Consider the following 15,099-nt stretch of genomic DNA (forward strand, 5'->3'; position numbering starts at 1 on the left):
GAAACCTGACTATTTACTTGCCCTGTTCTGCTGGCCCCCTTCAGGGCCAGATGGACTTCTGATTGCTGTACTAGGTCATTTATGCTCCTTTAGGCAGAAGAGAACCTAAAACGAGCTTCTCTGAGTCCTGCTGCCAAAATTAAGGGAGTACAACCCGAACTTAATAATAGGATATTGCCTTTCAAATGTCTGTACAGCTTGTACTTTATACAATTTCTAAAAATTTTGATTAAATATATTTACAGGGCCTTAATGATACCTTGAAAGTAATTGTAAAAGGGCTTTCACTTCTAAGATCCGGTAATAAAAGAGTGGGGAAAAAACATAAAGACCTTTTTAGATTTACTTTTCCCAGACATTAAAAACACCAAAAGGGAAACATTTCCAAATGACTCATTTGTAACCTCACAATAGAAAAAATTATTTTAAAATCCCCCAAACCTGACAGCCTACAATCAAATGAATCAACCAGGAACAGAACCCAGCCAGAAGCTCCTACCACATATTGACGTCTGGAAAATGTGACTCTGGGAAGCCATCATTCTCCAACTACAATGGCCTGAAATTATTTGGTAAACAACATGACTGCAATGTAAAGGTACAATAAACAGAGCAATATTAAAAATTCAAGAATGATTGCAGGGACTGAGGAAATTATTACTCTATGGTTTTTGTTTTATTCAAGTGCCAACAATATTTAGTCATCTTTCTTTCTTGTTTTTCTTTCTTGCATTCCTTTCAAAATATGCTTGTTGTGGTGATGGACTAGATTAACCCTAATGGCACTACTGAACAGCTAGCTTGAGCATCAGCCACTGCAGTCTTTAAAGCACTGAGGAAGGCCTCATCACTTACTGTTTTAATGAAAAATACATAAATGCAAAAAAAAAAAAAAAATTCCATACAACACCTGTTGTTTGTACTCCATGGGGTTTTTTTATCCAAAAGGGCAGACACAAACACCCATGCTAAGTTTTTTGGTACTGAGGAAAAAAATATTACATTCAGAGAAACTGTACCCTCCTAAAGGCTAAATAACCTTCTCAGCCGAAACACACACCAAGATCATATGCAGACCCCAAACTCTGAAGGTCACCCAAACATCCTTTTTATTGCACAACAGCAGATTCCCAAGTCGGATTCCAACAACATAACTGAGACACATATTCTCAGGCAAAAACTGAATAAACAAACCTCAAATGTTCATTTAACAAAGTGCTCTCTCTGATTTAGCTACCAAGCTAAAGGACAAGAGACACAGCTGGTTCAAATCCGTGCAGCCGTTCACACGCGCACAGCTTCACTGACACCAGTGAAACCCCACTGCAGTGAAAATCCGCTGAGTTTAGTCAAAAACTTCAGCCAATAAACGTAGACATGACATGTTCATACCCACTTGGAAAAGTTCAAGACAAAACACTTCCACACTGTCCAAGCTACAGGTAACACAATTTCAAGATTATTCTGCCTTCCACAACAACTGTGGCAACATTTGCATTTTTGCTGTGCGAATGGTCAGAGCTTGAACAATTAAAATCTGTGATGATTAGGCCAGAGGACAGGACAAACCTACATCAAGGACACAAGCACCTCACTGCAGCGTGTCCCTGACAAAAGCAGGGTGAAATAGCAGCCCGTGACCTCTGCAAAGAGCTTTTCATATAGGTGCACATATATGGTATTAGGTTCAATTAAAAGAAATACAGGAAATCTTGCAAGGAGAAGATCACAGAAATTAGTTTAATTTTGCTTGGTCACAGTTGATGCATCTCTTCTGTGCAACCTCTGTGTCAGAGGTTCAGAGGATAATGCACTTCCAAAAAGACACAGAGAGGCTGGTTGAATTCATAGTTGGCTGGTTGAATTTGTAGTTATGCTCACGATTGCAGGGTTTTTCTGTTGGGTTTTTTTGTTTGTTTGTTTTTTTGGGTTTTTGGGTTTTTTTTAAAAATCTATGTATTGTTATTCTTCAACAATGACCCTTCTGAGTTACAGAGGAAGACACATGTTTCAAGTGGAAAGCCAATTCCTTCCCTTTAGTTCTATGGAAAGTGGAAACCCTTTTGGTAGATAAAAAGGGAGTGAGAGTGACCATCCTACGCTTTGAATTCCCAGTTGTGTTCATTTTTCAACATGAGAAAAAACTAACATCCAAGCACTGAACTTCACCTTTCTGTAATATGCCACCCACATGTAGAGGTTATTGAGCTTGGAAGTTAGAAACTTCCAAGTGTGCAGACTCACCCCATGCTAGGGCAATGTGAATTGATACATCTGAACTCAGACTTAGGATCCTGGGTTTCATTTGCCTAGTTACAAGTTAACAAGGAACTGCCAGGAAATTCTAGAAATACACAACCCTCAAACTCTTAACTCAAACTCCAGGCTCTCTCATCCCAACCACAAAGTAATCACAAGTGAAAATTATGATAATTTTATTTTACTATTCCAAGTATATATTGATTTTTACTGTTCTTGACAGAAATTAATTTAAACTAATTTTAATAAAATTATTTTCTATGTTGCTTTGTTGAAAGCTCTGCTTTTACCTTCTGATCTACCAGCAAACTAACACGGAAAAATATTTGGACCATTTGAGAATGTCAGATAAAAGGTTTTCTCTTAAGGAAACTACTTTGTAGTCAAAAAACTGCACAAGCTTTCCAAATCTGGTCATTTAAGTTTCTAACTTCTTTTTAGACGCATCATACATTAAACAGTCAAGAACCCAGATAACTGAGCCTGGAGCAATCACTTTTCCTCTCCTGATGCATATAAAGTCATTGCCCTCTGGCAGAAGCCCAAAAGAGTTTCCCTATTTTTGTCCTGAAACATCCTCTAATTTGCCTTCTTGCAGCTTCTACTATATGAGCAAGGAAAAGTAAAGATAACAGAATCCCTGACTGATGAAATAATTAAACTTTACTGAGACCTCAGAGAACATTCAAGTTCAGCACACTAAAGAAAGTAAAATTGGGTCAGAAGGGGGGGAGCAAAGGTGTGTCACTTACATTTTGAAGTGGTGGGAAAAATACAGCTTCATAATTCTTTGAAGTTAAGGAAACAGGACACATACTATTTGTGAGAGAGTCATTCCACGGTGACACAGACTGCAGGCTGGATCCTTCAAGACCTTCACGATGCACCCGCTTCCAGAGCTTCTCAGTTCAGAATAGTGAAGGTAAGGGTTACTAGAGATTAAAACCGTTAGGCTTCACAATCATTTTAGCATAAAGTCCACCTTGCAGAAACTTGAGAATTTGACAAATCTTTCTTTCCGAGACAAAACTTAATAAGCAGTATCTCAGCCTGACAGAAATATTATTTAAAAAAAAACAAACAAACAAAACCTATTGACTTGTTTTGTACAAGATGGCAACATTTCAGAAAAAAAAAGCCAGTAAAAAAACAGAAGTAAGGATTTTTAGTTTCTATTTTGAGCTCTTCCGAGAGATTTATGGATTAAAAATAAACTTGTGAGAATGTAGTTCATAATACCAATCATGTCTGCTACTTTGTTTTCTTTTTAATGCTAGAGGAAAAAAATGAAAGCTGTCTGCCAGGTTGGTGAAAGAATTTTTAAAAATTGTAAATTAAATTATATTAAAGTAATAATGGCAAACATTTCAGTAATTATTTCATATCTTACTAGAACATAGATGTGTTTGCATTAACTAGGTAATCAGAACAAGTAAAAGGGCAAAAAATGCTCATTAAACAATAAGAAGTATATTAAAAAACGTAACAGAGGCAAATGTTGCCTATTTTCATTGTCTTTACAGTTAGCATTGACACAAAAGCCCTTTTCAGCAACAATAACTGATACAGGCTCTGCTTGCTCAAGCTGTAGACCTTGGATAAATATTTGTGCATCCAGTGACATTAATAAGGCTTTCAGTTACTATAGGGACTTGCCCGTGTCCAGTCAAAGTAAGATCAGACTCCCCATCACAAAGGTCAGGGACTGTTCTTGTTATGCACAGTTCTTCCCGTTCTCTCTCAAACACACACAACTGGTTTTGATGAGAATCAACTTTGACTTTGAACAAGCTCATAGACACCTTCTGAGGCCTATTTCTGGGCACTTCTGATTAAAACTTCGCACTGAGTTTTCAGATTTTTCCTCTAACTTGTGCATGCCCCTCAATCACCTGGATTTCCCCTATGTCTACCTCTGATAGTTTTCTCCATCCACATCCAGTCCAGCATTGTTAACTTTACGTCCTGCAAATCAGAAGTCCAGTTTACAACTCCTCTTATTAGATACAGCAAATACAAGGTTCTCTTTGATTTCTAGTTTTAATCTTTACAGACCACACATACGTTTTTCAGGTTTAGTGTAACACTTAAGAGGTCAATGTTTGTGTAAACTCCAAAATTCCAATACATACAAGATTTACACACCTTCACCTGTTTTGTTTTGGGTTTTTTATGGAATTCATGTATTAGGCATTAACAAAAGCTTTAACTGTTACAGCCATTCTTCATGTTAAGAAGACTATCTCATTCCTATCCGCTTAGTAAAAAAGGACTACCTTGTGACTTTTTCATATTTATTCTAACAATCTTCCTCCTGTTCCTCTTCTGATTATTCCTGTTCCCACCCAAATAAAGATTGATCCTGGCCCTTGCTTTAAGCATAATGCTTAAGACACATTGGGAATATCTTCCTTGAACGCATGTTACATTCTCTTAAACCTCAGTGACTCTTTGCAGTCTCACTGTTGAATTCTGCTCATGCCTTGTAGAAGTGAGGCACTATAACTAGAGAATACCCAAGTTTAACTATTATTTTCCTTGGTAACGACAAAAGCATTCTTAAAAGCTCACTGAGCTTAATAACATGTGCCATAGCTTATAAATTCCTTGATGGGCACTTCCATTCAGTCTTGACTGACGAACACACCACAAATGTTGATGGTAATGTATAACAAAGGCATTTTCCATTTGGCTTTAATAGTGTTAATCACATTTTGTCAATGGTATTTTCAGGTGGCTCACTGTTTTCCTCACATTGATCAAGAGATTCACTTATGCTCTTGGCATCACTGCTACCTAGAAGTTAGACATTTTTGCATTTAATGGAAGAGTCTTCCTAGACACGGACAACCAACCTTCTATTGGCATACGTCCCTTTCCATTCATTGTGCTGATCACCGTTTGTAAGGATTGCAAACATGAAATGCTAATATAAGTGCACAAACATAGGAATTTCTACACCAACCTTTTAAATGGTGAATTACTGTTCATACCATATATTTTAGCCCAAGAAATTAAGCCATGAACCTCTTCTACATCCACTAGTGTCTTAACAAATTAAAGACAGATGTACAATCTGTAGCATAAGCTTACACAATGGAAGGCAAAACAAGCGAGTTTTTCTATAATTGCTTTAAGAATCTTTTTAGGTTATATAGTGTTCATATATACTCCAAGTTATTTAGCCACTCTTATTCCAAGAAAGGAAAAAGTAAGCAATGGCTTAGATATAAACCTTAACCATGTGTAAGGAATTATTTCAGTTGTACAAATTAATTCTTGTTGATAACAGATACTTGACTGATTGATTTCCTTTAATTATGTCATAAAGAAATTCTGTGTATTCACTGCAGTTATTCATACAAAGCAAAACTCCTAAATGTATATTCATTTTGACACTTAAATTCCCAGTATCGTGATGTTTTGATCTGAGCATGATGCTCATTCATCTAGCACAATTACCACCTTTTAAACATTACTGCAGTGTTTCCACTTGGATATAATGAGACAGACATTGTAAATTGGACAACACACTAGGGCAATAGAATACTTCTAAAAACAACAAAAACGCCCTGAACATTTTGTCAAAAGCCACAAAGCAAATTTAGGTGACATAGACATTTTCTTAGATAGCCTTGCTTTTTAATTTACTTTAAATATTTTCGTGCTCTGGGAAAACACTTTAGCCTTCGAGAAAGGATATGTTATTAGTGGCTGTTGATTGATCTGACTAAAGCCTTCATCATAAAAAATGTATAGCTTCATATAATTAAAAAATCCAAGCACTGTGAGTTGACTAAAATACTGTGGACTCTTAAATAATTCAAATTTGTGTTTAGTTACAGCAGCTGTTTAATTAAAAGGTAGAAACTGCAACTAATCCACTATGGTTGAATGAAATATAATCTATAACAGAGTTTAATCCCCGTAAGACACAGAACAGAGATATGGATTCTAGAAGTCAGGGGCTCCATTTAATGAATCTCACAAAAGGGATCATAATACATCCGAGCCAGTGCATCTTTGTTTCTCTGATTATCCAAATAATGAATCATTTCCCAGCTTGGTGCTGAATTTATAATTTTCTATTTTAATATTAAAAAGAAAGGTCTTTCACATGCATTATGTAAACTTTTCTGCTGGAATTTGTACTCAAAGCTTTACCAGAGTGAGAAATTAGATGCACAAGAATAAAAGAAATGCATTTTTTGGTCTTAGCTAACTACCTAATTGTTCATAATTAAAACATTTTGTAACGAAATTCTTGCATGAATGGCCAGGAAGTATTTTTTGCAACTTAAAAGTCAGCTAAGGAAACTGCTGCACACAGGAGTTCTGCTGTTGCTTGCTCTAGCTCAGCTGCAATGATTCAGGCATGATTTCAATTTTATATCAATTCCCAGAAGTATACTTCAAGGCAGGAGCAGAACAAAACATTTTTTCTCCACTTCTGTATTTTTAATTACAAAACAGAATGAACAGAACTAAAAATCACCACGTTTGCCTTCTCAGATTCAGAAAGCATTCACTAGTTTGGGATGTTTGTAATCATACTGAATTTTGTTTATACCCAGGCAGAGGGGCTATCAAAGCAGAAAATGGTAGTCCTTAATTAGACAGGCCAGGTGGCACACAGAGTCACAGCACAAGTGCCTCTCCACATCCCTGCCAATGATTGAAGACTTGACCTCAGCAACCATTCTTCAGGGGTGAAAAATAATACAGTCACCAGGTGGCCATCTCTTCAACATAGACAGCCATCTGCACCAAAATGTGCTAAATTATGTTTAGTTCTTTTTAATGTGAACCATTATCCATTAGAGTCACAGCAGGAAACCATGAGGTCCTGTTAATTGAAACTTCAACTGTGACTTAAACCTCTGTCCCAGACAGGAGACAGACACTTTACCTGCTGAGTTCTTCAGTCGAACACAGTTAACATTTTTTTCCTAAGTGTCTGTTCAGATATACAACAGTAAATGCCTGATCTGCAAAATAGTCAAGGTTTTGTGGACAGAGTAATTCTGCGGAAGAGTTTTTATAGGTTTCTCAGTGCTGTGTGTCAGCCCCAAAATCAGTTTGATTTTGCACACCATTGTTTATTTTACTCATGAGCTGAAACACAGTTGTACTTGTGACTTGTTAACAAGCAGCTCTTAACCACTTCCGAGGAACGCCCTGAGAAGATGCAACACAATGCAAGCTGCTAGTGCTGAGACATGTACAGAAAGAGATCTCTCCTTCTGCCAAGAGAACCCAGAACTTCTGTCACCTCTCCTGGTAAATGGGAGCCACACAGTTTGCTCGCTCATCCATTCCTCAAGTACAGGGAGACCGAAAACATACATCGAAATGCAAACATATTGGAAAAAAGCAGAGACAGGAAAAACAAGAGAGAAATTTGCACCCATTTTAACGATGCTCCCTCCGATGCTCAAATTTCCCTATGCACCTTGACTGCTGTCACCAGGAGAAGCTAACTGGGAACCTCCGTCTTCGTCAAGACCAGTGCCCTCTATGGGCATGCCCTGATACTCAGCAATATTTCCCCTTTGTTATTTCAGCTGCACTTGAAAGAGATCCAGCACTGAACAGGTACTGCCGTGAGGAACAACCACCTGAGACAGACCACGTCAAGGACCGTGGCAGAAGGAGCCCCAGCAAGGCAAGGAAACATCTGATGGAGCTAGAAGCTTGGGACACATTGACCCACTGCATTCTACATCTGGAGGAGTGCGGACTGCATGAAGTAAAAGACACCTGTCATTTCTGAAAAGACTCAACTGAAAGTTCATGGGCTCCTCACTGGTTTGTAAAGTACTGCTGGCGGCACCAAGTCATCTGTGGTTCATGCACTAGGAGTACCGTACTAAGAGTTAACTTTCTGCACTGTCCTTTACACTTCTGAGTGCCCAGGCGATCCTTGTAAGATGGGCGGGCTGAGAGGGTCACAGACAATCATGGATCTTCATTCAAAGATGTTTTTATTCAAACAACTAAAATAGTAAAGACACAGAGTGTTATGACTCCAAGCCCGCACATTAACAGAATCATGGTTCATCAATTTTTAAATCCACATTTAGAGCTTCCTCCTAAAGGCCAAAAAGTAGCTACCATAGATAGTCTTGCAAAACACAGCATCTGTTCTCTTTCATTCCATGGTTATAGATAACCTTCATAAGCTGATTTGCTCATGACAATAAATTTATTTTCAGAAATTATACTCCTGATCTAATATGAAACAATAAATAATTCAGAAGTTTCACATTATTACAGGGAATTATATTTAGGAGATCAACTAGGGATCTCTGTAATGAGAAACATTCACCTTGCTAGAGGAATGCTACTCTGCATTTAATCTTATAATATTCCCTTCAGGGTGTACAAGACAGCTTGCTGGAAAATATAATGACTCCTTGACTGTTTTCTGAAGGAAAAAAAAAAAAAAAAAAGAGTAAAGAAAACAGTGATATGGAAATGAGATCTACATTTCATTTGAAATTCCATATGCACTATTTTAAAGCCACCTTGTTTCAATATGGAAAAAATGAAAAGATTTTGATGGGCCTGATGATTTTATTTAGAAAAAGAGAGATTAAAACCACAAAGAAACAAAAAGATGTGGCACATGTGGTCATATTAATAGAAAGTCACTTATATTTCATAAACAGGAAAAGATCTGCTTCAGCTGTTTTTACTTCATTAATTGTTACTGGAAAGAGAAAAGTTGGTTCACAAACTTCCCGTTGGCCAAAAAGTAAAAGCACCTGTTGAAGTCATGAGTGACTTGTTAACCAAGTGCAGCAGCAACGATGGTCACAGCAGTCCAGCTCCCTTCTCACCAGTACAGCTCCGTTCTCACCAGTACAGCTCTTGGGCAATCAGGATCGGTTGCCCCCGAGAACTGTGCAAACGGAGGAATCCATTTCAGAGCACTGCGGGGTTGGGGCACTCATCTCAAAGTAACTACATTGTAACTGAGTATTTTTCTCTCCTGGCTGCCCCTCCAACTGTTGTAATTTATATTGGTCAAAAGAAGGAAACTACTTTTTCCAACCAAAGCTAATGTTGGGTGTCTGCTGCATGCAGGGTAATGAATATTGATGTATGCAGCCATCTTCCAAATGAGGTAACTAAACAATACATACATAGTTTCCACCAGTCTGGAGTCTCCAAGAAAAATCATTAAATTGTCAGTATGTATGATCAACTCTGAAGGAAAAATAAACATTATTGATGATGACAGCATGCTATTGTATCTCTGCATCATTATGCCAGAGGTGTACATTTTCAAAGCATCCCATGAGAAGTAGGCAGACAACACCATTAATTGCCTGTGGGATTTTGGCATGCCATTTAGATGCAACAGCCTGAAAAAACATTTCTAAGTCTTCTAAATGTTTTATTTTTTTTAAGCATAGTACATTCTGCCTCAGAGTATTTCAAATTACATTCTTCAGTGCAATTAAAAATCTACTCACAATTAACTTTGTGGCAAAAAAGAAAATTTATTTTAACAACTGAAAATAGATAATCTAAAAGATCAACTTTGATACTTTAGAAAGTACAGTGACACATAGTCTACAGTGCAAAAGAGTTCCAGGAACAGGGATCTCAAAAATTTCCATTTGCATTTACAACCATGTTATTATTACACATCAAATGTCCCTAGACAACTGCCATCACAAAAATTATTAGGCTACGAATTTCTACTGAGGCACTAATTTAAGGGTTTTACTTTGAAACAAGGATTCTGACATAAATAAAGTCTTACTGTGATTTTTTTTTTCTCTAATAAGTCTCAAAAACCAATGGTCTACGTTATATTTACACAATAACCTAAAGTGAGTTGACTATCTTTCAAACAACATTCCAGTTCCTGTATCATAAGATTCCACAACAGTGACGTGGAAACATTGACCCCTGCCAACTATCTTTATTTACAGTTTTCTTCAGTTTTGACAGTTTTCCTCCGGAATTGACTCTATCAAATATATTCACAAATTATTATCTTGCTGCTTTCATTCCAGTTAATTGGAGAGTAGGTTTACTACATACAAATACTATTTTGTAAACAGCCTAGCAAGATATGCTGTGCAATCCATGTGAAAAGAGACACTGTGAATATGTAGTATCCAGATGTAATTCCATCTGTAGGTAGTCACAAGAATAAAACTCACATTCATTGCAAATCCTGAGCCAAATAAGAAAGTGTTCTTTACCATTATCATGACAACCTCATTTCTATTACCCTGGTAAATGCAGCTAAACTATTTGTTACAAGTATTGGTTAAGAACATTCACTACAAATATGTTAAAATGGCATATATTACAATTAATTAGATTTCCAGAGGAGTAATGTGGTATTTGGACTTTGACATTAAATCAATTGAAGCTTTACAGATACTCTTGACAACCCCACCCGTAAAATCAATAGTAAAACCTTGTATTCCTTGGAAAGGACAATGATATCTATGTGAGAATAGGAATTTAAGTAAAATTGAAATTGTCTCTAGCAGGTAGCTTTGGGATTATTCTAGCACTTGTACAGTATTTAACATGACTTCTGAGTTATTCTTAATCTTATATTCCCAATCACAATACAGAGGTTCTTTAAAGATGTAATTGGCTATTGTGAATATTTTCTGTATTATATCATGTACGTGACACTATTTTTTTTCCATTATCAAAGGAAAGTTAAACAGTTTTGGGATTAGTTTAAGGTAAAACGTATATCTTCTGTTAGCCCTTACTCTACCAAAGTGGCTTCACAAATCACACGCTGATGGCAAGATTCTAAATTATCCTTATGATAGGGAACAGCTATGAAAATCACTATGGGAACATTGGTAGGAGGAGGCAATATCCTTTGCACAGAACTAAACTTTTTATTTTTGTGCTACATAATATAAATTATTACTTTTTAAGATGGCTTTTGTTGTTGTCACCACTCAGCTTCCAGTTTCTCATTATGTTGAACAACAATATCAAAGAAAAAGGGCTTTTTTTCCAGAAAGATACCGAAAGCATCAGTCTAGGAACCAAGACCCAACAGTGACAGAAGGAACTGGTAAGATGCACTTTCACAATCACTGAAAATATTAAGGCTTGAAATGGGAAACAAAATGAAAGGGCCCTGAAGGATGCAGCTACCACAAAACAATTCTGAATCTCCCAGAGAAGAGTAGAAGAATATAAATATTCATTGTGTTCAACAGAGAATAGCACATTGCATGCTCACTGAAAAATAGAGACACTTTAGTATATGTTGAGGCCTCATAACAATGGGATTTGCCAATTAAATCTGAGGGGTGTGATCATTTCTGTTGTGATACGGTGAATAACATGCTGAGAGACACTCAGATGAAAGGGTTTTGAATCACTGCAATATTCTGTTTCAGGCTTTTTTTTTTTTTCATCCTGTGTAAATATGAGAATGAAATGTGGTAGACAAGCCTGGGGAGACTTAAAGGAAGGTTATTTTGAGGTTGTTTTTCTTTACTTAAGACAGCTAAATGCTAAACTAATACCAGCTATATTTACTTTTCTTTTAAAGCCTGTAAATTGCACCTAATTAATAGACCCTGATGAAGTAAGATACCTGCTCAGATTTGGATCTAATGGAATTTTTCCCTGTTATGCCTCATGATTAAATCTCGGGACTGTGCTGTGCATATCTAAAGAAACCAATTCCCTTGGTTTCTTCCACCAAGTAAGTGTGAAAGACAGAGGATGGCCACCCTGCCACTACTGTAATTTTTAATCCTTTCACTGCAAGCAGCAAAAAAACGCTCACTGTGACTCTCTGAGGCTGAGCAGAGAAAGGGAGGTCCTAATGCATCCTGACAGCATTCGCAGAGAGCAGCACTGAAGAGCTCACCACATTCCTGTAGGATTCACTGCTAATAATCCTCCCAAGGAGGTTAGCAGGTTCCCTACCCCATCTTTTTCAAAGGCTGAGTTAGGGGAGGCACTGAAGTGACAGACCCAAGATTATCATCACCATCGTTGTTTACCTTAAGATTGCACCTGGGAGCCAAGTCACAACCCCCAGCCTAAGTGCCGTTCAAGAGGAATATAAAGCTGTCTTGCTTGAAAATCTTATAATCCAGCAGAAGACAAGGAACCCTAAGAGATGGAAACAGAATAAAAAACTGCTGTCCAGCGTCTCTACACTAGTCTCTAGTCATTAACCACCTCTTTCGATAACCTTAAACTATTACGTTTCTGGTGTATATACCATGAAAAAGGAGATGTTTAAGGAGGGTTTTGAAGGAGAGCCAACATCATTTTATGGGAGTATATTGGGAGCTCTTCTGCCTGAGGGCATGGAACGAGGTGCTGGAAGCACTGCTGACAATGTGGTCCGTTGCACTCTGCATTCACTTCTTTTCTGAACTGATCCGAGTCCTATGTTTTCAGTATGGTCATTATTACTGTTTAACTGGCAGGCACAGATATTTAAAGAAATCTAAAGGGAAAACTCCTTCATGTATATCTATATTTAAATAATGTTTCAGATGTGTTGTATAAACCCCATCACTACGAGCAACTACCGGAGTATTTCAACCCTCAGCAGATTCTGTAAGACATTGTCTATCATTTTAATATGACATACACTTATTTGTTTAGAAAATGAAGCCACCAAAACCTAAAACACTACCAAAAGGTATTGATGACAATAGGTGGCTTGTCTGGAGGATCATTTAGCAGAACTGAACCAAACGTGCCCAGCTAATACATTTAATTTACAACTTTTTGTCTGTTAACATGGTGTCTTGTATTAAGTGACAACTAGCAAATAGTTTTCACTGAGCATGAAGTATATACTATTCTACAGTACACATTCTGATTGCCAGTCACCATTATGTCCATATGGCAGATATCATATAATCTTCATGCAGCAACATAAATTAGATCTATATTCATTTTTCTTGGTAATCTCATTTATCTTCTTCCAGTAGCCATCAGCTTCCAGTGTACGTATAGCTATATGCTAAACCCCATTTTGGTCTCTAAAAATCATTGTCACAATTTCCTTTGACTTCAGCAAGACTTGGATTTGGCCTAGGGAATTTATTCCATTTATTTGCAAAGCTTTTGCTAAGTTTGTAAATCCCTGGAGTAATGTTCATATTGCAGGAAAAGAAATTTCTTAAATGTGACAGAGTTGATAAATTTCTCAGGCACAGAATATTTGGAGAATGCTATTGCTATAGTCTGAGCAGTTGCCTGGCACACTGGGTGACAGCAAACTGGTTAATCCAAAGGTCTTCATGAGAAATTTTAAAAACAATTTCTGCTCCACGCTTTTGAATGGCCACGCAACTACTGTCAGATTCTGTATTAACATGCATTATAGGGACAAAGATGTGAATAAGTTAAGCAGTAGTCTCCTTCCAGGCACTTACTGCTGATCCATAAGCCTTATGATGTGTAGTATCATCATTTTGGAGGTCATACACTCAAGAAATTTAATTTTGCTTAGTTATCATAAGAACTTCATTGCTGCAAAATAATTCAGATTCAGCTAGAAAAATAAGCTCACCAATCGGTTAAGACTTAGCTCTGGACTCTTCTTGTCAAGAGTAATCCAGAAAGAAGCAGAAGAATAAAAACAAGTAAAGGGTAATGACAATTTTCATAAGCAAACTAGGAACAGCTGCTCCAAGGTCAGTAACTGGAAAAATGATGTTAATGATCCTGCATTAGCTGGGTAAACTGTCACTGCTAAAAGAAATCAGTCCAGATTTGAACCATTGTGTGGCTCTACATCAGTACCAATTAAGGCAGCAGATGATGTATAAAGAGCCTGGACAAAGGATATTATTATGTTACGAGCTATATTGATTTTTACAAGGCTTGTTTGATTGACTGACTGATACTATCAAGTAATTAGCTTTAATCTTGGGTTACGATGACCAGAAGAAATCCTGAATCAGGTTGTATTTGATCTTTGATAGTACTTTACTGATAGGAAAGTGCTTAAATAAGGCAGAACCCGCGTTTCCTTTGTAAAGCCGGTGTTACACAAAGATTCTGTGCAGAACTTGGCACACCCAAGAGGTGCCCGGGCTGCATACAGATTCAGGTCACATCGACAGCAGTGAGTGAAGAACAACCTGATAAGCGATTCCAGCACAGGAGTTCTTCATAATTGTTTTAATGTTTTGGCATATCCGATTTTAAAAAGCATATACTTAAAATAGTATGCAAATCAAGATTTTTTTTTTTTTTTTTTTTTTTTTTTTTTAAAGATGCACATTTCGTTTTCCTAAGAGACAGCCACAGGGGATAGAGAGGGGGAAGATGCCCAGCCCACTCGTCCACTGTGGCCACTTCTCCTACTGACAAAGCCAGGACATTTACAAGACCATTTACAATTTGCAAGCTCCTTACCCAAAAGAAAACCAGACTGACTTGGTGTCAGGAACCTAGCCTTAGAAGTGAGCCCCTCCAGTGCATTTCTGATCCCAAATCCCAAGCTGATAACTTTGTTACCTGAAAGGGAATTCCATGGGGGCAGAAGACCAGGTTACAGACATTTGCAGTACCTCTCCTAGGACAACTAACAGCAAGATGTCTTGGTTTTGTCTTTATCAGCCCCAGCTCTTGTATGTCCATTTCACATATATGCCTAATTTTAGATCAAGTCTGTAAAAAACACTGCATGTTTCAATCTTCAAGCTCCCCAAAACACCTGTTGATTTCCACATACATACTTGCCTTCCCCCCATTTGCATACTTGCATTTGCTCGGTGTGCTGGGCCACTCTGCCTCCTCGAATATTGCCTCCCTCCCTTCACACATTTCCTCTCACACCCCTGTCCTCCTGATTCC

The 15,099-nt window shown here is 37.5% G+C and overlaps 1 protein-coding gene across 8 annotated transcripts in view; it reads right to left on the reverse strand.

Moving 5' to 3' along the window:
• The window catches only part of FHIT (fragile histidine triad diadenosine triphosphatase), a 629,655-nt gene that overhangs the window by 283,662 nt on the left and 330,894 nt on the right, over positions 1 to 15,099 (reverse strand). The gene's annotated exons all lie outside the window — the stretch shown is intronic.

The sequence above is a fragment of the Aquila chrysaetos genome, chromosome 20, assembly GCF_900496995.4.
Source record: "Aquila chrysaetos chrysaetos chromosome 20, bAquChr1.4, whole genome shotgun sequence".
Lineage (NCBI taxonomy): Eukaryota > Metazoa > Chordata > Aves > Accipitriformes > Accipitridae > Aquila > Aquila chrysaetos.